The sequence below is a fragment of the Mustela lutreola genome, chromosome 11, assembly GCF_030435805.1.
Source record: "Mustela lutreola isolate mMusLut2 chromosome 11, mMusLut2.pri, whole genome shotgun sequence".
Classification (NCBI taxonomy): Eukaryota; Metazoa; Chordata; class Mammalia; order Carnivora; family Mustelidae; genus Mustela; species Mustela lutreola.
The window spans coordinates 55,867,071-55,894,414 of record NC_081300.1 but is presented as its reverse complement, the minus strand read 5'-3'; the positions used below and the strand labels follow the sequence as shown (position 1 = coordinate 55,894,414).

Here is a 27,344-nt window from a genome sequence, read left to right as displayed (position 1 = left end):
CAAAGAGAGCTCATTATCTTCCCTGCAAATCTCGTTTTTCTTGGCTGGTGGTGATATACTTTACCAAGTCTGCCAAATTAGAAAACTGGGATCATTTTAGGCCAGTTCATCATTTTTTACTCTCCCAAAGCAATTGTTCACCAACGCCTACTAAATTATCCTGTATCTTGAATATTTCTAAAATCTAAAGCTCAATGTTTTATACTTTTTCTAAAACTCAATACAGCAGCATTAAAGTCCTAATGATCAGTGTGATTTAACACATCAAATCCTACTTGTTATAAGCCTATAAAAAATAATAGTTTTAGGGTGGTGCAGTGGGTTAAAGCACCCAACTCTTGGTTTCAGCTCAGGTCTGATCTCAGTGTGGTGAGATTGAGCCCCACCCACTTAAGGCTCCCAGCTCGGGTGGAGTCAGCTTGAGTTTCTCTCTCCCTCTTCCTTTGTGCCCCTCCCCCACAATCACTCTGTCTCTCTCTCTCTCAAATAAGTTAATCTTAAAGAAATAAAAGAAGGAAATAAATAGTTTTAAGCAACTGAATGCACAAAAATGTTAAATATAAAATTACTTATGAAAGTTTGAAACAACTGAAAGGAAATGATTTGGTTTTTTATTGTTCATCCCTACAAATGTGACTCTGTAGCCATTGAAATTATGCTAATGGAATGTCTTTATTATAACAAGAAATGCTTTTCATAGTGTTAAATGAAAAATCAAAATCTAAAATTATCTTAACCATATAAAATGTGCAGGGAAAAGTGGAAGAAATCACTAATGGCAATTATCTCTCATGAAAGAATGATAGATTATCTGCATTTTTCTCTTAATATTTTTCTGTGATCTTCCAGATTTTTCACAAGGCTCATGCTTTCCCTATAATTACTTTAAGTCCTTTTCAAGTCTTGTCAATGGTCCCTGTACCATAGTTCAGTCTCATAGTCCCTGTACCATGTACTTTCCTTGCTTCTTGTTTCCTTGCTCTTCAGTCCATCCTCCAAGATACTAATGAAATGAACCTTTTCAAAGTGTGGACTTGTTCATGGAGTTCCCTTTCTGCTGGATTCCTACTGCACAAAGGTCCAGGAGCAAATGAGTAAGCATGTCATAAAAAGGTCAGACAGCCTCTCTCTAAGTCTGTTTTTTCAGCTTCATCCCCTGCAATTCCTCACCAACACAGACCTTCCCACTTTTGCTTGAACAAGCCATGGACTGTGGCATTTTTTGCAAGGCTGTTTTCTTTGACAGGAATGTCCCTTTTTCCCCTTTGCTGCCAGGTCAAGAAACATATTTATCCTTTAAGACTCAATTCAAATGCCATTACCTCTATGAGGCTTTTGCTGACAGTTAGGAGCCATTTACACTCTCCTCCCAAATACAGTTGTGGATACTCTATTGTAGCACTTATCTCTTGGCATAAGAGAGACACGGCCAAAGAAAAGAAATTCCTCTTTGTGGAAAAATACAGTGTCTACGTCCTCATTGCATCCCAAGCCCTGACACAAAGTCTGGCACTCAGAAAGTATTTGATGAATGACCAAATTAATGAACAAAGTCAAAAGCTATAGGAAGAAAATCAGCAAGCACCTCAGATCAGCAGCTGGCCTGGAGAAATGATAGCTGGGCTACAGTTCCTGACTAGACAAAAGGCAGAAGGAACCAGAATGTTGGAAGTAGCAGAACTACTCAAGTTAGTTATGAAGAGGAAATGACAGATGGGTTATGCAGTGACTGATAACTGCTGGAGATTGTTAGAAAAGAAGGATTATACTATTACCTTAAAAAATCTCTTGGGGCGGGGGGGGGGGGGGGGGGCCTGGGTGGCTCAGTGGGTTAAGCCTCTGCCTTCGGCCCAGGTCATGATCCCAGGGTCCTGGGATCGAGCCCCACATCGGGCTCTCTCCTTGGCGGGGAGCCTGCTTCTCCCTCTCTCTCTGCCTACTTGTGACCTCTCTGTCTCTCTCTGTCAAATAAACAAATAAAATCTTAAAAAAAAAAAATCTCTTGTGGGGTGTCTAAGTAGCTCAGCCGTTTAGCATCTGCCTTTGGCTCAGGTCAATATCCCAGCATCCCCCGATATTGAGCCCCGAGCAGGGAGCCTACTTCTCCCTCTCCAGTTCTCCCATGCTTGTGTTCCCTCTTTTGCTATCTCTCTGTCATAAATAAATAAAATCTTTAAAAAAAAAACCCAAAAAACAAAAACAAAAACCCTCTTGTGCCTTTGTACTGGAAATACAGAAGTCTTTGAGAGCTATGCCTAACACCTTTCATAAAGAATCAAAAACTCTGTAACTGTGTTTTTGAGTAGTAAAACAAAACACCTAACATCAGAACACCCATGGGAAGCTGAGACACCAGAGTATTATTTAAGGTACCTTGAATATTACTTGTGCAGACTGCACATTACAACTTTTTTTTTTAAATTTAATGCTGGGCTATGTTCCAGATCAACTTGGGCCCAGATATCACTGTTTTTTAAAAACCCCCACTGTTGGGAATCACTAATCTACTAGAAAACAATTTTCCCAACTGTATGCTGCATCTCTAAAAGGAAACCAGTAACTTCATGATTACTGTCATTGTTAATCTCATTCCTGAAAAGTGAGAGCCAATAACATACATTTAGTATCAAAGAAAGGTAAATAACAACATAACTTAAACAACTTCTTCACTCAAGTTAATTTTTATTTTAGCTGATTTTTCCCCTGTATTCTCAAAATGCACTTTCAATATAAAATTCAAACCTGAATAAATGATCATAGTGGAATACTATATTCCAACATCATATTTTGCTATTTTAAGGCCAGAGGAAAAAACTTGGAGAATAAAAAATTTATGAGAACAAACTGAGCTCTAAGAAGAAAATGTGCTATTAAAAGGATTTTTTTTTCCCCATGACTGGCTCAATTTTAATAGTTTTCAGTGGCAGTTCTTGCTGTGGGGAGAATGTGTTCTAATCCTTTAGACCTTACTTAAAATGGTACAATCTTACATTATTTTCAGGGATTCACCTATATATAGCAGGAACAATGGAAAAATGTTCTTGAAGAATTAAGAGAACACTGATCAGTCATCCTAAGAAGGCATTCTGGTAGGCAAGTGATAGGAGGGTAGAAGAGGGACAATAGTGGGGACACTGGGATGAGAAGTGAGGCTGTCGGGGTAAACTGAGTTCCAACTTTCTATGTCTGAGGGTTGCTTTCCTCTGAGTTCTCACATTTTACCCTCAGTGTAGCCAACAGTCCTGACTTAGGTACACACTTACTCCCTTTCAGATGCTGGCATAGTTAGGAAATTTTCTTAATTTTTCTTTAAGAGTATCTGATCAGGATAGTTTTTCGAAAAAAATCTTTACTAAAAACTAGAGAAAGGTGGGGGAAAGAAAATGAAATGGTAAAAAGCCATAAAATTTATAATAAATAAATAAAATATATATACATACATGTATATGTAATAGGCATATAATAATGTAAGTATGTGACCAATAGAGGCTAACAGTGCAGTTAAGCTGGTATAAATTAGCACTCTAGAAGTCATTATCCTGGTCATTTGACCTCAAAATGCTATTTTATTTAACTGATTTTCTCCTCCCCATTTTAAGACAAGCATCTTACTCCTGATTTCTCCCCACCACCAACCTCCAATAAGACTTCTTATTTTAAACACTGTGTTATCTTCTAGGGGAGTATTTTTCAAAAAAATTTTAACCACATATCAGAAGTACATCTCTGTCTATCCAACACACACATACATCTTATATGCCACAAACATAAACTTCTCATTATGTGTGATGTAAAGTCTCATTATGTGTGATGTATTCTGATATATTTCCTTTTCTATTCTATTTTTTCAAATGGTGATAGCAGCGTACTAAACTGATTCCATAACCTAGTACAAGGGAGTACTAGCAATAGAAAAACCAAGCAAAACCTGAAGATTTCCATCTTCTCTAATGCTCAGATTAACATGGAAGTTCATTTATAGACCAAGAGCAGGATAATGCCCCTTTCTTAGTTTTTCAACTCTGCCCATTTCTCTGGAATTCTCAGAAGGTACTGTTTGGTTCAGTTATTTCCCATATGGTAAAGGACTATGACAAGCCAGGGATATAAGAATGATAAGGAGACCTGGGGCGCCTGGGTGGCTCAGTGGGTTAAGCCGCTGCCTTCGGCTCAGGTCATGATCTCAGGGTCCTGGGATCGAGTCCCGCATCGGGCTCTCTGCTCAGCAGGGAGCCTGCTTCCTTCTCTCTCTCTCTGCCTGCCTCTCAGTGTACTTGTAATTTCTCTCTGTCAAATAAATAAATAAAATCTTTAAAAAAAAAATGATAAGGAGTCCTAATCAATTTTAAGTAGTGACAGAAGTCAACCCAAATGTTAGCTGCTTACCAGCAGAGGAAGCAGGGAGCAACATGTACTAGCCTAAGGCATCATTTGGGCCAAAGAAGAGGGCGTTGAAGTTCAAGAATCCAGAATGATGAAGGCATCTTTTTTCTATCACTCCGTTCTAATGCCAGGAACAGGTGGCAAAACTGTGGCTCTAAGAGAATGATTTGAGTAACAGCTTTGTCCTCTTGAATGAATGAAAGAATGAATGAATAGTTAGGTCAATATTCACAGGCCTAAGCCAATATTTCATTTTTAAAAAATTACATAATGGTATAAAAATTGCCCCCCCCCTTTGCTTGGGTAATTTGGAATGTATGTTAATTCATTTACATGAATTATGCAGAGACTTGAATGGGAGTGTAGCTTACAGGTGACAAAAGATGCCGGCCTAATTAGCAAATCCTGTGAGAACCCTTTTGAAACGGGGATTTAGATTCTTTAACAAACACTGAAATTAACTCCAAGGACAGCTTATGAGGTAATCAGTTGGGTTTTTTTCCTCCATGAATTTTCTTCCCGAAAAAAATCAGCTCCTTAACGGCTTTAGGGCTCTGGCTGCCTAGAAGCATTTGCTGCTCTGCAGCTGCCTCAACACGAACGGCTGTGACTGCACAGATTACTGGCTGTTCCTGGGAGAGACACTGCTATTTGTCAAATGTGACACGAGGATGAAGTTTGAGGACAGGGGATTACAATCAGGTATCTTTACTCAAGATCGTCAAATGTGACTAGAATCAGGAAACACAGTGCTTTCACAGGATTTTACAGAGGGACTTTCTCACATTCACTAAGCATATTCATATTTAATTATGATAACTTTGGCCTCTGTTTCCACCTCATTTTGTTCCTATCTCTGCTACAGCATGTACCTCCTGCTATCGTGACACTGACTATGAAGATGCCTTCATTCCTTTAATAATCCAGTTGAGGGCAGGCCTGTGTTGCCTTATTTGTATCCTTAATACCTATGGCAGTACACACTTGGAGCTTAGAACGGGTGAACAATAGAAGAGGGGTACAGGGATGTGAGCTTTGCTCTGGGATGCAGGATAGAGTGAAGGGTGAAAGCAGGGCAAGAGAAGCAAGAAAGGAAAGAGATGACATTTTAAGTAGAAAGCTTAAACTCAACAGGGCTCCTGGTCACTTACTCTCTTAGGAGGAAACTTATCTCTAGAGCAGGGCTTCTCAAACTTTAAGGTGCAGAGAAATCACCTGAGAATCTTGTTAAAATGCTTCTGACATTGGAAGTCTGGGGCAGAACCTAAGAGTCTTCATTTCTAACAAAGTTCCCAGGGGTTACAAATACAGCTGGTTCACAATTTAGACATACCTCAAGTAGCAAGGCACCCAGAACCTGTGTTCTAACATCTGTAGTAACTGCATGGATTTGATCAAGGTCCTGGGAGGAAGTTAGTAATAAATTCAAACAGAGTAACTGAGATTTTGGTAAGATGTGAGCAACATTAGGGGATGCTAGCAGCAAAAAAATTAAGGCCCCTAAGGCTAGCAACTGGGAGGAGGAGCCATCACCAGCCCCAGAAAAAAAGGGGGAAAAGGAGGGAGAAGTTACCAGAACTAAAGAACTTTAGAGCTGAAACAGGAATAGTTGGACATATAAAGATCTGTGTTCTTGGGTATCTTTGGTAGGACACACAAATTTCCCAAGGGAGTGAGAAGACTCACTCCTGTCCTGCCTTCTGACACCCTGCTGTGCCTCCCACTGGCCATACCCAGTTGGGACCTAGAGGGCAAGGTGGAGGTGGGGGGATATTCTAAATGACCCCCCAGAGCAAAGAAGGAAGGGAGAGTATACCGGAAGGCACAGGGAGCTCTCCCACAGAGGAATATTTGACCAATTTAACTATTCACTATTTCCTATGGTTAAAAGTAAATATCCTTAAAACTGAGTCTGGCCTCCCCTGAGGGGGCTACAGAGCAAAAAACTGCAAAGAGTCTATGTTGATTCTGTAGGTAATCTTTGGAAAGAAAAGAGCCTCAAGGGGCTAGGTAAGTAGGGGCAGCTTTAAAGATAAAAGAAAAACAAGCTAAATGCCTGAGGCAGAAGCAAAAAGGAAGTGCTGGGAAACCATTAAAAGACCAGCTCAGGAGGAAGTTAAGAATATAGTGGCCCCTACAGAGCCTGGAGAAACAGGACTGGCAGGTTGGCGACAGGGGCAAACAGAAAGACCAGCCTTCACTCTGGTTTCAAAAGCACTCTGCCTGAAATGCTTTAGAATTTAGACGCAGTACCACTGGTAGATTTCCAAGATTTGGGGAAGAAAGCAGACCCAAGGAAAACTAGAAACAGTAAGCACGAAGACTAGATAGTCAGTTCCTAAGAAAACGCAACCAGAGGTCTCATAGAGAATTCCAATTAGAATTGTGTGTGTGTGTATGTGTGTGTGTGTGTGTGTGTGTGTGTGTGTGAGAGAGAGAGAGAGAGAGAGAGAATATATACATGTATACACATTACACATACTAGATTCCTCATTAGAGCTCCAATCAAGGCTCTTAGGAAAACATTAAGAAATGGAAAAAGCAACATCCATATTTAGATTTTCAACATGTTAAAACCTCCTATCTTTTACCCTAAAAAACAGTGCCTTCTCACCACCCCAAGGGATGTGCCTTGTTCCTCGTTAGCAACAGGAGGGACTGTACAGCAGTCATTTCCAGGTGTGGAGGTCAGCCTAAAATGCCCGGTATTGCAAGGAAGTGAGAGTACAATGTGGACCCTGCCTGATGAGTCAGATCAGAGTGACCTTTGCCAGGATGTGATAGAATGATGACTGGTTCTGCCCCCTTCACTACTTCCACCCCCTTCCCTAAGCCCATACAGTCAGTTCACCATTGGCCTGAGGGGGAACTGTCAGGAAAAATGGGGGGGGGGGGGGCGCCAAACAAAGATTCCAAATTCTTGGTTCTAGTTCAAATGAAAGACAAAAGTTGTTTTGAAAAGAGATATGAACTGGCAGAACAAGTTTTTTGTGCCTGTGAGAGTGTGTGTGTGTGTGTGTGTGTGTGTGCGCGCGCAAGTGTTTACTACCCTGGGAAGAAGGGAAAAATTCAGAGAGGAAAAAGAGCATTATAGGCAATTAGAGAACATGCATTCTGTGTCCCACCCCCAGAACAAAGCCCCTATCTATTAGGGTGGGATTTGGGATAATCACAGATTTCCCCCAGAAGTTTGGGAGGATCTGGTAAGAAGCTTGTTTGCTTCCTGCCTTCCTTCTTTCATTATTAAGGGAGATAGATGCAGAGACATTCCAAGTGACAAGGGCAGGAAGAATGAGCAGGGATGGCTTGGTGGGCTAAGGCAGAGGGCAGGGTTGCCTGCCTTGCCTAGGGGTGCTGAGTTTAGCTGACAGTAAGAGGAGATTGATTGATGCCTCATCTGGCTGGAGACAAAGGTACTGATAGCAGGGGCTTGCAAAGTGAGTAGCTGATGACAGGGAGCCAGGCAGGAGACAGAAACACCCACATCCACAGAACCACGTAAGCATCCCAGAGGCTCCTCAGCCAATCCCATCAGGGTCTGGGCATCAGTTTGGAGCTCTGAGAAGTCAGGGGAAGGAGAAGGTGCTGATCCAGAATAAAGGTCCCCTGACTGCCTCTAGAGCAGTACTCCTTAAAAGCAACATACAATAAGGAGAGGGAGGAGAGGGGTGGAGAGAAAGATCCTAAATATTCCGGAATCTTAACCAGAAGCAACTTAGAAAGCGCTAAATTGAATGGAACAGACTGGCTGTGGCTGTGACTAGATTAACTTTTTCTGCTATCTGCCAGAAATGGGGAATTAGAGTTAGAATATAAATTTTGTAGCCAGAAATGAAGAAAATCATGTTCTGTGACTGTGAAATTCATGTGCATTACAAGACTGATGGATTTTCCTCAGCATCCATTGCTTAAATGTTATATGTGAATATTCAGTTAAGGTCAAATTCTATCCAGAAGCAGCAGCACTATAGTCCGACTTCTGCAAACACTGGAGAAGCAGATCCTGGCTGGTCATCTGGCCTTGACCTGGGATATTATATGAGCTCTGATTTGCAGGGGGGACAGCTTCCCAGGTCCAACCCAGACTCAAAAAGCAGGGCCCTGCCTGGAAGCACCTGGGCCCATGCCTGAGAGGTGGAAGGCAACGTCAATCCCTTTTCACACGTGTGAATATGCCAACAGCTCCACTGCTCACAGGAGGGTCCTGCCCCTTCTGCTTGCCTCTCCTTGCCAACATCTTGCTGCAGCCTCTTATTTCTTCTAGTTTTCCAAACAATTCCTGTTCATAAGGATTTCTTAAATAAACCAGGGACTCCTGGGTTCCTGTCAGTGACATTTTGGGTTCTCTTCGATTTACTATCATAGCAAGATGACTGAATTTCTGCCAGAAATTTGTTAGAAAGATGCACATTGGCCAGAGTAATTTTGAAGCAATAAAGAATTGTCAGGGTCTGTACCAATTCTTGACAAATGCATTTTCACCATTATCTAACCCATTTTCCCAATAATGAGGGTCTTTAAAATGCTATACAAGATGAGGCAAATATTTCTGCTTTCCACAAGGACTGGTGAGCAACTGAATGTGACCTTTGTCTTAGAATCAGGGCAGATACTGTTCATAAATGGCTGTTTAGGGGATCACAGTACATCTGTACCCTGGGAGTTACAACTAAAATTTTGTAGATTTCTGATGAAAACAACATAGAGAGCCCAGAAAATAAACACCGAATTCCTATACAGTTTGTGAAGCTGTATATATTGAAACTGTATACATACAGTTTGTGAAACTACCATTGCAAGTAGTTGCAATGGTAAAGCCTCTTGCCAAGGAAACATGTGAAACATGTGCAACTCCTGAAAACATCCAGCTTGTCAGGACTATGATTCATTTTCTTTTTTTAGTTTCTTTTCTTTTTTTCTTTTTTTTTTTTAAGATTATATTTATTTATGTGAGAAGAGAGAAAGCAAGAGAGAGCATGAGTGGAGGGATAGGGGCAGAGGGAGAGGGAGAAGCAGACTTCCCACTGCGCAGGGAGCCTGATGAGGGCTCGATCCCAGGACCCTGGGATCATGACCTAAGCCAAAGCAAGATGCTTAACTGACTGAACCACCCAGGTGCCCCTAGTATTCATTTTCTATTACACAAGTTCCACAACCCTGATCAGCAGCCCAAACAGGTAGATACTACCCTCTGCTTAACTGCAGAGCTTCAATATCTATCTTAATATGCAATTTGGGGGAATTTCCCTGATAACATGATGTAGAGTTATTTTTACATGCACTATGCAGTATACCACCCTTCAATAATACCTGGGCCCAAACTAAGTCTGATTTTGATAATGGCCTACAAAGGGACCTGGGCTCTTATGCCTGCATGACTGTATGTCAGGAACATTAAATAAAAAACTTCTACTGTAAAACTCAGGCAAATATTCCTTGAGAACTGAGCTGGAGAAAAGGAAATGAACATACTATATCAGCAGACGAATTCATATGTTCTGACTCCTGCTTAAGCTGGAGAGTTAGGTCAGTGCTTTACTGACAGGTGTGAAGTGGTGATTCTGTAAAAGAAAGGGAGGGAACCCTAAAAAAAGCATAGTTTTCTAAATGCATTAGAAGAATGAACTGTTGTGATAGTCCCATATCCCCTAATATCAGAGAATCTATTATTCATAGTATCATCTAGCTAGGAATTGTATTACATTCAGAAAAGTCCAATTAAAAACATATCCAGAGAATGCAGCACTTACAAAGATATTTAAAACAGAATAAAAGAGAGAAAATAACCCTAGTCAATGTGCATTAATACTCAGTAATTATACAAAGCACTCCCTAGTGCCCAACTTTGGGTAAAATACCTGTTGAACATCCTCAACAATTCTATGAAAAATATTATCAGTGCTATTATAATTTCTTTTTACAGATAAAATATATATATATATATATATATATATATATATATATATAGGCTTAAGGAGAGTTAGTCACTCATCTGAGGACCCATAGCTGTAATGGGTATGTAATATAAGATGTAGGATTCAAATGTAGGTAGTAGGACCTCAAGATTCAAAACTCTTTGCCCTGTACCTTGGGTGTTTTCCCCCAGACTACCCCCAATGTTGCTACTTCTCATGACCTGCTCACTGCTAAACAGCTGTCTATGAATAGACAATATGGACAGTTTTTAGAGAAGTTCCTGTTCACTACTAGAAGAGCATGCCACAATAGAATCAAAGCACTCACACATTTTTAGTACCTAGGAAACCACCAGTCAAGTTTTTAAGACATTTCACAAGAAACCTGGAGCCATTTAAGATATTGTCAGTCATTTCATGTGCATTCCATCACTGTACTAATTTATTTAAAAACTAGAAATGTAATGTGCAAATTTTATGAAAACAAACAAAAAAAGATCCTAAAGAAATGATGAGACATCTAACAATTGATTTATGAGTGAGTTATACATTATCTCTATACTAATCCTTAGTCAATTTACAAAAAGCAAATTATTTCCCAAGTTTGAAGCTGATCAATAGTCTGGGAGTGATCCTGGTAACAAGCAACTGTTAATGGCTTAGCCCCTGTCAAAGGAAGCCAGCATAAAGAACAGCTTAGAGTCCTGTTGACAGAGGCTTGGGAAATACCTACTCCAAAGAGTCCACAGGGTAGCCATGAGAGTAAAACACCACTGAGGAGAGTCACACCTTCAATATTGGTGGCTATCCTGAGTTTTGTCCTGTCTACTTGTGGCACTGAGCTCCTCCCCAGGAACTTATCCATTGCTGTGGCTTCACTTATTGGCTGAGGATTCTCTAATCTTTGACCAGATCACTCTTGAACTCACACTCTTCAGGATATCAAATCATCTTTGTATGTTTGACTCATCATGTCCAAAACTCAGCCCCTCCCAACTGTAATCACGCCTTTTCCCCAGCCTCAGGAACGGCATCACTACAACCTTGCCGTTTTTCACTTCTCCCCCTTTTTACACATTATATTGGACAGGCCCACAAATCTGGCCAAATCTACCTTAGACACATCCCTCAAATCCATCTTTTTTTTATTTAACTGTATGTCCATTTGTATACAAATCTATGATATATCTAGGCTACTGCACACCGAACTTCTCTCTCAATATTTGGCTCCCTGACTTTTTAATACCCTTTACATACACTTGTAAAGGTTACTAAAACAAAAATTATATAAATTATATAATGCCATTCTCTTGTTAACAATCAGTGAATGAGGCTAACCCAACCATTTGGTAGACTGTTACAAATCCATTAGCTGGTATAAATGTTTCTTTACAACCTTTTTTACCTTTTTTAATGCATCTAACCCCCACTCTAATTATATTTGCTGAAGTTCATCCATAATTTAATCGTGGGTCCCTTAAGTAGGCTGGTGAATAGGAGTCAAGGAGGACAAGAGAGTATAGTGGTTAAGAAAGAGGGCTTTTCAGTTGGCTGATATGAACTGAATCATAGATTTACCTCTTACGGAGGTAGTAACTTATGTGTCCACTCTGAGACCTCACTTCCCTTTGTCTCAAAAAAATGGGATAACATAAATTTATTGTCAGAACTAATTAAGGCAATCTGTTAGCTATTACAATAATAGCTCCTCATCAGGTATATCTAGAGCAAATTTTCAAAGAAGAAACACTTTGTACAAATATATTATTGTTAGTTAAGTAATGATGTCCTCAAGGTTTGTATTATTTAGTTTTTAGAGGTTCTTGAAGGGACAGTTTGGAAAGAAGATGGAAATAGTTTGGTAGCAATTAAGAACTATCCTGTTGAGGCTCTTATACTACCCAGTTTTCTACACTGCGAACTTAGTAGTTCACTGAGTACAAGAACTAGAATTTGCCTCATATTATTACTTTCTTTACTGTGTTTTATCTCCAAATAATACCTTAGGACAGAAACTTCATCTTCTACTTCTTAACATCTCAACATCTCAACATAACCTAGCCCAACACGAGATTCTTGGTAGACCTTCAATAAATACTGAGGTCAGAGTGAGTTATCAGGCTACAGATTGATAATCCTCATGATAAATGCCCAAAGTTAAATGCATGAGTTTCTGATGCTGCTCAACCACGATGGGTTCCCCCCCCCCAAGGAATAAAGATTATACTTTATAAAAGGAAAAAAAATGCTTTATAATTCCTTTTGTCACATTGTACAAAGCAAAATGTAAATTAGCATGAACCCATGGGCACACAAATTAAAATTAAGTTTGAGTAATAAATTATCTTAATTGCAATGTTAATAAACACAGTTCATAACACGAAGGCCACCTTTCTCCAGGTTATCTGCACTACTTGATACAAGTAAATATGCACAGTGTTTATAAAAATGTTGACTAATATTTGACTGTTAAGTGAAAATAGCTGTGAGTCTGACCTCTGATTGGAGACCATCTCACAATGCCTCCTTAGGAAAATGCTCCTCTCTAATATTCTGTCTCCACAAATCTATAAATGTTTCCTCTGATTGCCATGTTTTGAGGATTCAAAAAATTATGTCCATAAATTATTCTGAGCTTCACCAGCAAAATTAGCAGTTACTCTATGCCAGGTACCATTCTAAGTACTAGTCTGAGCCTCATAATCGGATGGAATAACTGAGGTTTAAGAGAAAAATTCACTAGCTGACGATTATTGCCTTACTAAGGAGTACAGTCCAGATTTGCACATAGCGTATCCATTCCCAGAGCCTCGCCTCCCAATCACGATATCATATGTCACTCATAAAGTAGAATTTAGTACATATTTTGGGAACTAGAAAGAAGGAGAAATTATACTCCATTAAGATTCAAGAAAGACCTCAAGGAGAAGGATGTGGAGGATTCTGACTGGCAGAGATGGAACAGGAAGGATGTGCATTCTAGGCTCTGGTGAACAAAGTCACAAGCCAGGCAGGTGCAGAGAACGGAGTGGGATGGATGAGGAGTCTGGCTTGGCTAGTGCTACAATAGAAAGCATAGTTGTGACAACTCTTCAGATGCCACAGGAGAACACTGTGGGGCTTTAACTAGTAAGCTGTACAAAGTTTTCTCGACAAGGTAACATGAGTTGAGATATTCTTTGGGAAGATTAGATTCTTTCTTTTAAAGCTTAGGAACTTTTTTCTCAGAAGATCATTTTCCTTACTTAGTCTAACAGACTATTTTGGATAATAATCCAACTCAAGAAATTCTCCACTGGGAGGCCTAAGGGACTGAAACTAGCAGGATGAAGCTTAATAGAAATGGGGATAAAGTTCAGGAACTTCAGCTGCCCATGTTTAGGATGACTGCTCCCTGGCAAGAATAAAGTTCCTATGAAAAAGATGAAGAGATTTTGGCCAAATTCAAGGTCAGTATAAGCTAAGAGCATGACACGGATGCCAGCAAAACTAAGTGGAAGATTAAGCAGCATAAAAGTATATCACACAGAAAGAGGAGATGATTATCCTAAACACAGCAGAATTGGAATTCGGCTCTGGGTACCACTAAGGGGGGATGCTGACAGCCAGGACTGATCTCAGAGCAGGATGGGTGAAGACAGAAAGTCAAGAGGCTACGCCACTTGTGTAAATGTTGAAAGCACTGGAGAAATTTAGAAGGCTCCAAGGAAGCATGATTACTAACATTTCAAGAACTGTCTTGGGAAGAACAATCTGTTTAGAATCACAATACAAAAATAGAATCAACAAGAGGATAATATAACCAATGAATCAACTAATACTAAAGACAAGCTCTCCATTAGTTACACGGGAGGAGGGATGTTACCAAATTAAAGGAAGCAATCAGTGTGTAGTGGGCTCCCACAAGCTAGCCAATGACAAGATAATGCTTTTAAAAAGAAAATTCACCTTGCTGAGTATGGGAGTATATAAATACTAGTCTTCAGGAATATAAATACATAGTCTAAGTATAGACTTAGGCTTCAGGAATTTGGAGATGTCAGTGTGAAGGAAGCGGTGAGACGGGGAGAAGGGAGAAGGAGTTTGAAGCTGGAATTTGAGCTGGACTTTGACAGATGAATCAGTTTACAATCTGAAGTGGTCAAGTAACTGCCAAAAAGCCAAACCTTCAGTAAACAGATAGAATTGTAAACAGATTACTGAAAATGCTCATTAAGTCCACTTAGGGCTTAAGAACATACAATAATTCTCTGTAATACATTCCTTCTCATTGTATTGCAGTTTATAGGGGGTAATGTGATCCTTTCCCTTCTTATCTCTCAAACGTATCCCCTATACACACACACACACACACACACACACACAAGCACACACGCACGCACACGCACCAAGCTTTATATATTACTGTGGAAGAGTAACAGATATAACCTTCTCCTTCAAGACAATAGGTCAAAAAAGGAAGTTAGAAATCAGAGAACACAGAATATGGGGGTCCTATTAATAGGGAAAACAGCCTTCATTGACTGTTCAAAGTCCTACAGCAACTTCCACCAAAATAACAGTTTTCCTATTACCTCTAAATGGGAAAACACAAATAACAAATTTTGTCATTCCCTCATCATTGTGAGGGAGAAAATGCCCAGGCCTCAAAGTCCAACAAATTTTGGTTCACATTCTTGCCCTGACAATCATCAGCTATATAAAATGTGGGCAAGACACTTGGCCTCACAGTACCTCAGTCCCCTTAACTGTAAACTGTGGATACCCACTCCTGCAGGAAGTTTTTGTGATGATAAAGGAAACATGATTCATCAAATGCCTGCACCCATTCTGTAGTTCTACTCATCATTATCACCAAAATCTAAAGATTGCTAGCAGCAGACGTTTTGATAGCTCAGGCATTTCTGGGACTTTGGAAATTAGACTTCGTGAAAAAGCTCCAAATGAGCTTGTCTAATATTGGCTTCTGATTTCTCCTATTTCATAGATTAGAAAGCAGTTTTGAAGGAACTGCAACCTCTTAGTGGTAAGGGATATCTATCCATTGACTTCCCTAACTCAAAAAGAGACTGCACTTTGGGTGTTTCATTTTGTTAGAAAAAGGAGGTAAGGAGGAGCAGCTGCAGCAGCTGGGGATGGATCAAGTGATAAATCCTGTCCTTATTTTAACTAAAATACACTGGAATTTCGTACCTACTGAGTAATTCAAGGTTGGCAAAGAATGAAAAACAAATACGATGTAATATGCTATTATTTAAAAAGAAATCTTTTCAAATAGGTAAACTGTGTTAGCCTCCATTTTAATGACATTGCTTCAAAGCATCCTGCCTGGAATAGTCACATAGTTCCTCTGGGCGCCCTACCCTGGCCCAGAAGGCTGTCCCATATGCTCCTGTGAGGACAGGCAGCACTGTGTGGGGTTACTGCCTCCATATCTCCAGCATTCCTTTTGAAGTTTATGGAGGCATTTGGAATGAGCTCTGTAAGTTATGGGACAGGAAAAAAACATATCCTTAGCACCTACTTATGCCAGAAGTTTCAGATAGTTATGTACCACCTTAACATACAAATAACTGAAATATTGTGCCTGTCTTTTGAAACAAAATAATAGATGCTTCATGTCCCAAATAGTGATTTCTGTTTAGTACCAGGTTGGATTCTTGGTCAAATCTCCTTTAGGGTGATGAGCAGCTGGGCAGGAAATATCTTCATTTCAGACCCTAATTTTACTACTAGGTATATCCACATGAGAAATTTGGAAAGTTTTAAGTCTTCCTGTTCATTTAATTAAACACATCTGACATATGGAGCATTATGTATGGTAAGCTTCATACCTAACAGAGAGACAAGACCTGTTTACTCTGCTCACTTACAAAGAGAGTTTGCTTGGTACTTGAGCTTTGTAAACCTATCATTTATTCATCACTAAAGGGCCCTGGCAATGAATGTCCATCTCATCAGCAGTGACATTGTGCAAACACTCCTCTCAATAGTTTTTGTCCCCTTAAATAATCCACAGGCTTCTATATCACTAAGAAACAATTCCCTTTTTCTCATCTCCCCCCGCCCCCTCCTGTTTAGATAAGCGCTTGGGGGTGATTGTTCTCAGTGCAATCTTCTCTCAGCGAATGGTCTTATCACCAGGTCACACTATACCTTCAGAGATAGCCGAAAGGCTGTTAGACTCTGTCTCTGAAGATGGTGGTGCATTGCTTCCCCATGTCTTTACTATAATACCACTGCACATCTTGACTGAACTGGCTTCACCTTCTGCACTTTTGGAAAGTTTCCAGGCAGGGTCTGTGATTACGTCAGCAAGACTGATTCAAAACACCACCTCTGGGGTTTTAAACAGTTTTTGAAACTCATTCCTGCACTCTGCTCAACTCAGGTCAGTAGGAGGCTTTCCAGTAAATCTGTTACTTTACCTTGTCATTCTACTTTTTACAGAGGGGCACTGATTTCCTTGAAGTTCATCTCATAAGTGATTTTACTTTTCTAAAATTTCTGCTGGAACCTTGGCTAATAGAGCCTTGCATTATTATGCCCATTGTCTTCAGAACTCCTTCTCTATGAAGATTCAGCTTGCTTAAGGAAGATAAGCATTATTCTGTTTGGTTTTTTTTTTTTCCCCTTCAGCTTTAGGACCATAAAAATTAAGTTCTTTTTTATATTTTCCAATCTAAGCACCAGTTTTGTCTTGTTAAACTTGCTTTTGATTAGCACAGTTACTATCCAATTAATCCCTTAGTTTATAGTTTAACAAGTGCCTTACAAAATTTGTAAGAGATAGGATGTGTACAAAGGGGGTTGGGCAGGGGGCAGTAATTACATGCACAACTATGGGGGGGGGGGGGCTATCAAAACAAAACTGTAGAATTTAAGAATGATTTCTAAAAATAATGTAAATCCTTTTTACTTACAAGATTTAAAGTAAAAGAAAGACTCCCTATTAGTAATACTCATCAAAGCACACTAGTATAAAATTATTTTCACAAACAAGCACATCAAGCATATCCTAGACATTATGCTTGAAATGTATAGCCTATCATAGACCTTGGTTTTGCTTACCACACTCTGAATCTAAAGGTAAAACTAAAAAGAAAAGAAAGGCCTTACCTCTCTCAAATCATACCATACAAGAAAAGCAGTATTTCTCTAAATGGGCTTTCTTAACACACTCTAATCTAAAAAGAAGGCTCAACAGGGTTAAAGGAGACTCTATCTTTGATTACAAAAGACATTAGTAAAACAATTTAAAAACAATAAAGAAACTATAAACACACTGGCAAAAATATAAAGATGATGCTACTTAACTAAAAAGAACTCCGAACACTCTGAAGCAGATGATTCTAATTTAAAGGAAATGAAATCCAAATAAACAACAAAAGCACCCGTCCTAATACTTCCCCTTCCTGTGAAAGGCAACACAAAGGACAAAAACAAGAGAAAAAAAAAGAAAGAAAGACAGACAAGACATATAAGGAATCACTGAAAAGGGGGCGGTATGGATAACAGTGCTCTAAAAATTAAAGGAGGTTAACAGATACTGTGGAAACCTTTCTGGGAAGGGCTGCATTTGTGTTTCTTGAAATAGGCCTTCTGTTTGCTATTAATCAGACTAAGGATGGCTTTGAGAGTATTCTATAACACAGGTACCGATTTCTTTAAAAAGGTATATAAGGGAGGAGAAGGTGGAGGCCAGGAAAAGATGAGAAGGAATGGACAAAGGCAGCACCCAAAAATCCCAGGCACAGTACTTTCTGTAGGGCAGGTATGCAATGGGCACTCCCTCTCCAACCACCTGTCTCCTCTAGAAGCAGGGCCAAAACACAGCTGCTTCTAGTTGGCATCCTTTGTCCTAACATGGAAAACCAGAGGAAAGGCTTGGTAGCCTGACCAAGGAAATACATTAATTCCGCTGAAGAGTGGAAGTGCCTACTTGAGTAATGGAGTCTACCTCAGTAGACGTTTCCAAAATTAGATAATTAATTAGAAAGACTGGATTAGAGGTTTTTTTTGTTTGTTTGTTTGTTTGTTTTTTAAGATTTATTTGAGAGAGAACACACACAGGGCAGCAGGCAAGGGGCAGAGAGAGAGGGAACAAGAATCCCAAAGAGACAGAGCCGCACATAGGGCTCTGTCTCACACCCCGAGATCCTGACCTGAGCTGAATCCAAGAGTGAGACGCTCTACTGACTGACACCCCTGGATTAGAGTTTTAAAGGCTCCTGCTCAAAAGCAGGAACTGGAATCAAATGACCTCTAAACCATTCATTTGTATGCATCTATTATTTTAACTAATCTTCCCAAATTAGTAACAGGGCTTATCTACTCTTCTTCTATATTTGAGCTTTAGAAACTTTCATCCACCCTATAACAAAAATCTTGGAAAGTTAAAAAATCAACAGTTTACTATCACTTAACATTATGTACCTATAACTTACTAATAAAACCATAACCTCCACTTACTCATTCAATTAAAAATGCATTTTTAAAAAAGCTATAGCAACCATCTACTCTCTTCTTTCCTCTCTTATATGAAAGAATCAGTCTGAGGCAAGAAGCTTATAGCCCAAGTGATTGATCTAGAAAGTGCTCTCAACCTTACCTTTTAGGAGGTTAAAAGTCTCACGGATTATATTCTTAAGGGAGAAATACGGAACATCTGTGTGACCATGTGTCCTCATGGCCTAGAAATGGAGAGGCCATCCTCCAGCCCATATCCAACACCCCACACCCTCTGAGCACTGCCTCCCTCCTCTGAGACAGGACAGCACTGGCTGCCTCCAGCCCAACGGCAAAGAAACAAAGGGCACTGGAGTTTCTTGCAGGAGGAAAACTAATTCCCACTGCACGGTAGCTATTTAAAGAGGTAGTGCCTGTGGGACAGATTTGCCTCCCAGCCTTCCTGTTTGTGTCCCAGCTCCAATTTTCACCCATTTCCTAAGGAAGACCGCAAAGTGTAATCAGCCTCAAGAAGGCTGAGATTTATGAAAACTCGAGCAGTGCACAAGGGCGAGTTTTACAGTTTTCCCCTTTTCTTCTTTTCCCCACTAAACAGATATAAGACTTTATTAAAAGTACTTTCAAAGTCAAAAGCAAACACTGTATGTATCATGATTTAGTAAGTACTTCTACTCCTGAAAGAATTTTAACCTGAAATGTAGGAACAAAAGAATTTGTAGATAATTAATCTAACAGGTACCAAGTATTAATGCAGAGCAAAAACGTGCACCTTATGGTCAGAAGGCTAAGGCTTGATTCAAAAAACCTCTGGGATTTGCTAGCTTTAAGTAAAAAAAATTCACCCAATCTCTTGGGGCCTCAGATAAGAAATTCACCCCATCTCTCTGAGCCTCATTTTCTTTGTCTGAATAAATGGGAATAATAACATGTAGTTTATATGTCTACTGTGAAAACTGCATAAGATAACCGGAAAAAAACCTATATTTTGCCTTATGTAAAAGATCATGTAGTCACTGCATACTGGCATCTAATTTCCCAGCAGCTGTTACACAGTATCAGTCATTAGTAGATGGATACAAAGAGCTAATACATCCCCTTTCATCTCTCCAAAATTATATTATGTATGCATTTGTTCACTTTCCTGTTGTCTGACTTCCCCACTGGTAATGAATACTTAATAATATTCCCAGGATCAAGAATAGCACTTATCATTTATAAATATACAATAAGTACTTGTTAAATAAATGAAGAAATAAATGCATAATTTCAGAAAAATCAAGCAAAATGCTCTCCACACATAAACCTGTAACACTTATTGAATTAATGAATGAACCACAACTTTTTTTCTATAGAAAAACATCCTAGAAAAAAATGCAATATAACAGAATTTTAAGGAAAGTTGGAGCTCTGAAGATTTTTGACATAAATATGACTATATGTTTTATGAGATCTCCCTGTTCAAATATATTATTAAGATGGTTAAGGTAAAGGCTTCTTACAACATGGATATGAGGTACAATAATTGGTATGAATTAATTCAGTGAAAGAGTTTACCTTAGTTTAGAATCTACCTAAAATCCTTCCTCAGGCCTCTTTGTTAAAAATGGGAACTCTCGGGGCGCCTGGGTGGCTCAGTGGGTTAAATAAAGCCGCTGCCTTCGGCTCAGGTCATGATCCCAGGGTCCTGGGTGGAGGGAGCCTGCTTCCCTTCCTCTCTCTCTGCCTGCCTCTCTGCCTACTTATGATCTCTGTCAAATAAATAAATAAAATCTTTTTTAAAAAGGGGGGTAGGGGACTCTTTTCCTCTGCTGCCCTTCAAGTTCTAGTGTGATGGCAGTGGGATTTGATAAGGACTCATTGATTTTTTTTTTTTTTAAGAGCTTTACCCAGACAAGGAGGATAAAAACCTGGTGTCCCTTGTGTTTCTTATGATCCAACTACTAATGTTTAATATGACATAACAACATGCTGGGAGACAGGAGAGTCTCAGGGATCTGAAACAACAGATTTAGTTTTGAGCCTTCACATCATTGCCTCAATCCAGTTCAGGCCAGGTCAGTCTACCAAAGACTAAAAATCAATTCGTTGAGGGCTACTCATTAATTTATCATGTGTAAAGAAGAAAGTGACTATAGTGGATACTTGTCCATTTTATTAAATTATTAAGAGAGGAAAGACCTTGCATCTTAAAAGATCATGTGAAACCTAACTCCCTCTAACTTCTAAGGGTTTCTCTTGCTTTAGCTTGAGAAATACGACCTTCCAGGTCTCACGTCCTTTACTCTCTGCCCTCTCTCTTGGCTCCCACTTTAGAGATAGAACAAGAGCTAACTAGAGATTTTTGGGGAAGTGTTAAAAAAAAAAATAAAGATTTGAAGCTTCTCCCTCTGGATGAAGTCGTTTTGGTTCTGCAATATGAGGAAGCATTTCAGACTCACTGAGCCTGAAAGTTGGGTCGCTTTTGGCTAACAAGAAAGAATATCTGAAGAACAGAGAGTGGTGGTAATATAAAAACAGAATTTTCTGCCTTTAACAAGTATCTACACTGCTTTTCTGAGCTCAGAGTTTCAGACATGACATGGTGTTTACCACAAACCTACTCCTCTCTGACACAACTTCCCCAGGGCTAAAGGCATTTTTAATTGAGTAATTACAGATACTAAAGTACTCTTGAAATAGATTTTTTTGACAGCTTCAGCAGCAAGGCTTTCTCACCTTACACGTACCTCTGCCCTGACAAACACCAGTCCACAGAGAGCTTGTAAGTTCAACTACGAGGGTTATCAGATGTGGCTTAAATGCCTCCTTGAACATGTACATTTGACCCTGGGGGAGGGGAACAAATGGTCAAAACTGCCATCCAACAATCATCTGATGTAAGAAGAACCCTTGGAAGCACCCACCTGAAGGCTCTGCCATCCTCCCCTGGGGATGCTGATGTACCACTAGCTCTATCCCGGAGAACAACTTTATTGCCCTAGTTACTGACAGACTTAATCAAGATAGCACTGTGTATTTGGTTAGCAAACAAAAAGAAGATAACTTCAAGTTACTGATTACAGGGTTCTGCTATGCTATTTCTATTATTATATAGTCTCAAGTACATATCTTATTTCAATAAACATTTACCTCATGCTACAGAAAACATAAAAATCAACCTTTAAGGGAGAATAATGAATAGGCATGACTAAAGGGAGCAAATATCATAGAACACATTATTTCAAAATCTGCCATTACTAGGTATGTACACTGCACAACAGAATAATAATGAATGTTTCCTTTTTGCCATCTGTTGTTTTATAAGACAGCTATTTCCTGTGAGCTGATTCTAGTAACTATGATTAATGAGAAATAAAATACGTAAAACAAAGTTACATTGAAAAAATCAATCTTATTGATAAGAAAATATTTTGATGGCAAGTTAATTCTAAGAGGTTAGGACTGTTTCTTTTCCAAAATGAGAGATAAAGAAGATGATTGTTGTTCCTCCTTTTCTCCCTCTCAACTTGGTCTGGTGAGGGGCTCTGAAGACATAACATGTGTAAGCACAGGGTTCCTATTCTCAATCAATTCATGAACTGGTAAGACAGGTACAGAAGTAACTATAGTACAAATGTAGTGTGTACTAAAAGGGAAATATAGCTTAATATCAAGAGTGCAGGGCATGAAATTAAGAAGACCATAGGTCTAAATGGCTTTGCCACTTGCACAATGTATGAGGTTGGGCAATTAATCCTTCTATGCTTTGTCTTATTCATGATCATACAGAGGTCATATTAGTGCCTGCCTCCTAGGACAATGGTGAAAAATAAATGAATTTTGAGTATAAATCATTAACAGAGCATGTTGTTTTTCAAGTCTTCAATAAATAACACTGATGCAAAAGAAAAAGATTAAAAGAAATACTTAAATTGCCATGGATATCCAAAGGAGAAAGACGATTCCATCCATAAACAAGAGATACAGAATTTTCTAGCCAGGACACTCTTTTCTTGGGATAGTTTGAATGTACAGGTTATCCTTGATATGTAACTGGGGAAAGAGTACCTGGAAAGAAGAGGGGCTAATGCCACCTCTTATCTTCCAGTTCCCATACCCGCTTCTTTCTGAAATGCACAACCAAGATCCTATGTCCAGTCTCAGCCTGTGCCAGTCCAGGGCACAGTAAATGACCTTAGAGTCTCTTCTCTCCCTCCCCAAAAATTTCTTCTTGTTCAACAATGGAGATGTTCTCAAAGGCTACCTTATATGTAAAAGAAAACATCCAGAATATTCATAAAAACTAAAATTTCTGTTTCTAGTCATGATGGATTAACTGGGAATGGAGTAGCCTTCCTGCTATTCAACTGAAAAACTGGATAAAATACGTGAAAAACTGCTTATAAATATTAGAAGAAAGTAAAGATATGATCCCTGGGAGAAAGGGAACAACTGAGATGAATCCTACAGTTATCCTAGCTTTCATCTTGGATGCACATTCCAGACTGGAAATGCAGTGAGAGGAAACTCAAGAATACTGGGGTCTCATTGACTTCAGGGACATAGAACAGAGTTCACAGAGGTTAAGGGAGATAAAATTTTCTAGGACAAATACCAAAGAGGAAGAAGTTATGCAGGCTCAAGAAATTCATATAAGGGTCTCCTTGAGTTTGTTGTTAAATATAAATCACACATAAACACGGTTAACTTCATAATGCTAGACAAAAGACAAACGAGGATCTTTAAGTTACATGATTCACAGATATTGCAAAGAGCTAGGAGACACCTGAGCTTTTAATAGCCAGACTAGAAAGTCTGTGTTGAGCACTTGGGGCTTCAGGTCCCAGCCCCAGAAGGGTCTATAGTAGCAAGATAACTTTGAAGTATCAGTTTAGTAGTATGGCTAAGTCCACCCTACAGTAAAGGTTACAGTAGACCTGCCCACACAAGCCTTTCAAGAGAAAGACAACAAAATTTACACTGAATAAAAACAAATCACAAATCTAGCATTCAATTAAAAAGAAATACTACTCATGCAAAGAAGCAGAAAAATGAGATTCAGAAACAGATTCCAAATGACATAGTCGAGGAATCAGCATAGAAGGACAATTATAAATATGCTCAACATACTGAAGAATTCAAAGGAAATAAATGAGGAAACAAATAGAAAATTTAAAAATGAGAATTTATAGAAATGAAAAATTATCTGAAATGAAAATAAGCTAGATGGGATTATCGGGACATTAACTACAGAAAGACTCGTATCTTTGAAGACAAGATAGAAGACAAGATAGACAATACACAGAGGGAAAAAAGGCTATAAAAAATGAACAGCCTCAGTGATTTGTGGGATGATAACAGAGTGGATTCCTAGGATAGGGGCCAGAGGATAAAAATGACATATAGAAATAATGGCTGAAATGTTTCCAAATTTGATGAAAACTACGAACTATAAGTCCAAAAAACTCAATGAGCCCAACAAAGATAATACAAAGAAAACCACAGCCAGGCAAATATCATGACACAATTGGTAAAATCCAGAGATAAAGGGAAACATCAAAAGCAGCAGAGGGGAAATATCAGACATAATATACAGAAGAACAGTAAGAATGACTACAAACTTCTCATTAAAACAACACAAGAAAAGAGTAGTTGAATAATATCTTTAAAGTATTAAAAAAAAAAAGAAAGATCATCCTAAAATTCTATATCCAGTGAAAAATCCATCAAAAACAAAAACTAAATAAATACTATCTTAGACAAACAAAAGTACAAAGAATTCATGACCAGCAGATCTGCACTACAAGAAATGTTAGAGCAAGTTTTTCAAGAAAGAAAATAATACCAGATGGAAACTTGGACCTGCACAAAAGAATTAAAAGTGTGGACACTTGTAAATTTGTGAGCACATGAAAAATTAAAGTATGTCCTTGTTTTTTGATTTCTTTAAAATAAAATCGACTGTTTAAAAACAAAAATAGTACCAGTGTATCATGATAAGCTTTTTGATGTATGTACTAACATTCATGACAACAATATCACAAAGGATGGGAAAGAGAAAATGAAAGAATAAAGCCATAAGGTTCTTAGATTACACATAAAGTGATATATTATTTGAAGGTGAATAGTGATAAGCTTAAGTGGAATACTGTAAACTCTAGAGTGACCACTAAAAATAATGGATAAACAGCTATAAGACAAGACTGGAGATAAATGGAATAATAAAAAATATACTTAAGTAATCTCAAAGAAGGCTAGAAAGGAAGAGAACAGATGGGATAAATAGGAAACATTTAGCAAGACAGTAATATTAAACCCAACTACATAGGCTGCTTATAAGAAACACACTAATTAGGGGCATCTGGGTAACTAGGTAACTTGAGCCTCTGACTCTTGATTTTTACCATGCAAACCTTAATCATAAGAAAGCTTGGATGGACATATTAACTCAGACAAAGCAGATTTCTGTGGCAGTTTGTGTCCTAGGGGAGGCAGATGTCAAGATTAAATTAGAGGTTCAGTAGATTTATTTGGGGAAACACTTGTGCAAGACAAAGGTAAGAGAGAGCAGGACTGGACAAGGAAAGACCTTCAGGAATGAATGCTATCTGAAACCAGTGAAAGGAGAGGAGGCGAAAGAAGATTTGGGTTGGAAGGGCCTCAGGCTGCAGTGCAGGTGCAAGTGTCTCAGCCAGGCTAATGGGCAGTCTCCAGCAGATACTGCCCAGTAGAAGACCTGGAGCTGGACAAAAAAAGCCCAGCTCCAGGATCATGTTGTGCTCGGTCAAGACGCACCATCCTGGGGAGAACACCCACAAGGATGGCAGCTAAAGTCATGGGCTAAGTATACTACTTTTTGGAAAGGAGTTCTGAAGAGCACGACTCTGTGGCAGCCACAACTTTAGAACAAGGGATATGACCAAGGGCAAAGCATTATTTCTTAATGATAAAAATCTGCTTTCATAAAGAGAACCTAACAACCTAATTCTAATGTGTGCACTAAATTATAAGACTTCAAAATATTTAAAGTCAAAACTCTAAGAACTAAAAGGAAAAACAGACAAAAACAGACATCTCTATAGAGATGTAGAGATGTATATAGATCTAGAGATGTCAAAACTTCTCTCTCAGTAACAGAGCAAGTAAACAGAAAATTGGGAAAAATATAGAAAAGTTAAACAACAGGATCAACCATATTAACTTAACAGATATTTCTAGAATACTCCCATCCAAAAGAGCAGAGTACATATTCTTTTTAAATTCACAGTGCACAGGATCCCTAGGGGGCTCAGTTGGTTAAGTGACTGCCTTCTGCTCAGGTCATGATCCCAGAGTTCTGGGACTGAGTCCCACATCAGGCTCCCAGCTCCATGGGGAGTCTGCTTCTCCCTCTGACCTCCCCTCTCATGCTCTCTCACTCTGTCTCTCTCTCTCTCTCTCAAATAAATAAATAAAATCTTTTGAAAAAATAAAATAAAATAAATTCACAGTGCACATCACCAAGATAAATCATATGCTTGGCCATAAAACAAGTGCCAATAAATTTTAAAGGACTTAACTCATAAAGTATGTTCCTTGACCATAATGGACTTTATCTAGAAATTGGTGAAAGAGATCTAGAATATGCCAAAATACTGGGAATCAAACAATATCCAAAATCCAAAAGCTTACATGAAAATGACAAATCCCCTGAGAGATATAAACTACTAAAACTGACAGCAAAAGAAATGCAATCTACCATATTTATTAAAGAAACCACAAAGAGAACCCCAGGCTTAAATGGCCTCACATATAAAACATAAAAATGAAAAAATATCAAACCTGCACAGAAAATGGGAGGCATAGGGAACTCCTCCCAGTTCATTGTAAGAAATCAGAATTATCTTGATGTGAAATCCATACAAGACCTTAAAACTAAAAACCAGCAGACCAACATTGTTCATAAACATAAATACAGAAATCCTCCATAAAACAAGAGATATCAAATCTAGTAATAGCTGATGACAACCTGTATCTGACTGCTAATAAAGTCTACAACAATATTACTGTTGAGTTGTATTTATGCTTATGTTACTGTAAGTCCTCTGTTGGAGATGAAGACTTATATTGGCACTGCTCATTTGATTTAAACTCAATAGAACAGATCTTCCTCGTTAAATATATTCTATACTGGCTAAGATAATGCAGTAAAATGGCTGATAGATAGCAAGTGCCTACAACGTCTAATGCTACCATTTTTTAGCACCTACATCCAGTTAAAACATGTAGGTAGTCAAATCATTGTTTGCAGACTTGAACTAATTAGGCAGAGGGATCCTATTAAAATAGTGAATTCTTTAATTATCCCTGTTCATAATACAGAAAAACTGATGATAGAGGCTGCAGACTGATCTTACAAGGAGTTAGAATTGATTTGAATTCCAAGGCAAGCTTGGAAACAGGATCTAAGGGTCTTGCCTGTGCACTGGGTTAGCATACAATTCATACCTAATCAGTTAGAGAACAGGCTGCGACCCCAGGAGACAGAGTCTATAAACTCTTGAAGATGGACAGGCTACTGCAATAATGAGAGGGCCAGCTTAGTCCCAGCCAAGGACC

At 38.9% G+C, this 27,344-nt stretch overlaps 1 protein-coding gene across 5 annotated transcripts in view; it reads right to left on the bottom strand.

Annotated features, from left to right (window-relative positions):
* The window catches only part of ARHGAP28 (Rho GTPase activating protein 28), a 239,700-nt gene that overhangs the window by 133,321 nt on the left and 79,035 nt on the right, over window positions 1–27,344 (bottom strand). The window contains exon 1 of one of the 5 annotated variants that reach the window (XM_059138755.1): window positions 18,910–19,129. The exons of 3 other annotated variants lie outside the window; for them this stretch is intronic. The gene's annotated coding sequence lies outside the window, so the exon portion shown is untranslated. Of the gene's footprint in view, window positions 1–18,909; window positions 19,130–27,344 lie in introns of those variants that run through there. One more of the 5 variants, XM_059138752.1, reaches the window with a different exon arrangement.